Below are 2,004 nucleotides of genomic sequence, written 5' to 3'. Positions count from 1 at the left end.
TGAGAACTTGCGTAATATGAAAAAGTAAAAAGTTATTAACCTAATGGGAAAATGCTATAAAATTTTGCAAATCAAATGGTAGCTCGGGCTTGGAATTTGTTAAGGAAATAAACGAACAGTATTTAAACCAACGGCCAAGGAATCCGTTTACACCGGAAGTGCGCCAACAAATTGAATGAAGGAAGCACTTCCGGGTCGCTAAAGCTCTAATTTCTGGCCGGACAGATCTTAACCGTTACAGACTTCTTTATCAGGGTTATTTTTTTACATTTTGGGCTTACCTCATACCTTGCTTCGGGCTCTTGAAACCCTTAGAGAGAATATTTACCTGGAGCACAAGAGCCTGCCGTCTGCCTTGTGAAGGAAAATGGACGAGACCGCCAGCAGACGGCGGAGAAATTTTACTTACACTTTTTGTTTTGTTTATTCATAAAAATACATAATATAAATTATTATAAATTATAAAAATTAAAAAAAAAAAAGAAATGATAATTCAATTCAACAACAACAAGATACCCTGAACCCTCTATGCTGATATTCTACTCATTCTGCACTTCTTTTATGCACACATGCATACACACGCATCCACACGCCAAAGGGGCGTGGTATCTAAAATCTGTAAATTACAAAATCTTTGTATCGATCAACTGTATAAACACAGTAAATCTTAAGTCTCTAGGTCTAAAAGTGTTCAAATAAGGCTGAACAAACAATATCAATTTTTCGATTATTCTCGATAAAAAGTTATCGGATGAGTTATCGAAAAAATATGATAAACTTGTACTGCGTATGGTACACACGAGTATGCATTCCAAATTTCAGCTCTCTAGCTCTTACATACTTTTTTACAAAACCATTATACCCTGATTTCCCATTTTCAATGGGTTCAGGGTATAAAAATCCATAATACAAGATCTTTGAAATTATAAAAATTGAAAAACAAATAAAACAAACAAATAAGTAAGTAAATCAATAAAATAAAAATATAAAAAATATGTACATATTTTTAGAAAACATTAAAAAAGAAAATAACTTATATTAATTGAAATAAATAATGAAAAGCAAAATCTTTTACAAATAAGTAAATAATTAAAAAAATAAAAACATGCAAAATAAGTAAATTTTTTAAGCAAACCTTAAAAAAGAAAATAACTTAAATTAATTTAAATAAATTGTGAATAACTAAATCTTTTACTTTTGGCCCACTCTGTATTTCGCCGTAAGTCTAACCTATATTTCAGGTGTTTCATTTCCTTTGTGTTAGTGGGTAAAATTGCAGTTCATTTAATCATTTCCTCGCCGAAACTTCATTTATAGTTCCACAATGTGCCGACTCGTATTCATAATTCTATGTTAGGCGGCCCAGTGATTAGTGTTTCTTTCTTACGTCATGGGCAACCAGTTTTTGCAGTGCCCTGGAGCAGCAGTGGCAGCAACTGCGCCTTTGCCCACGGCGCAACAAAGTAATGCAATGCCCATTTCCTAGACAACAACAACAACAACAACAACAACAATTGGTGGGACTCGCGAAAAAAGTGGTCTGACTGGCTGCAGTGGAGCGTTGGCTCTTGGTGACTCTCACTTTTCGCCAGTGCGGGTTACGGTTGACGGAAGCGATCGCAGAACTCAAGTACGTGTAACAACCTTAACCCCAAAGCTAGCATGGGTCCAGATTGTGCCAGGAGGCAGGGCGGAGCAGGGTGGGGCTAAGCACCTGAAGCCATTCACTTTGGGATTGCAAGTGAGACAGAGAGACAGAAAGAGTGAGAGAGAGTGGAGGGATACTTGATACCCACTTGAACCCAATTTGTTGTTATAACATTTGCTTGGAAAAGCACAATGAAAATTATGCGATCCGAATGGTAATGCAATACTTTCTATTTCAATGTTATGGTTACATCAACTAAAGACCTGACCAATAGCATTGGGCAAATCTTTCACTTTTGGCCAACGTGCCGACTATAAAAGTCGACGGATCCATTGTAGCTACTCGTATTGCTTAAC

This window comes from Drosophila mojavensis, unplaced genomic scaffold (genome assembly GCF_018153725.1).
Source record: "Drosophila mojavensis isolate 15081-1352.22 unplaced genomic scaffold, ASM1815372v1 contig_36, whole genome shotgun sequence".
Lineage (NCBI taxonomy): Eukaryota > Metazoa > Arthropoda > Insecta > Diptera > Drosophilidae > Drosophila > Drosophila mojavensis.
Note: the sequence above shows the minus strand (reverse complement) of the source record.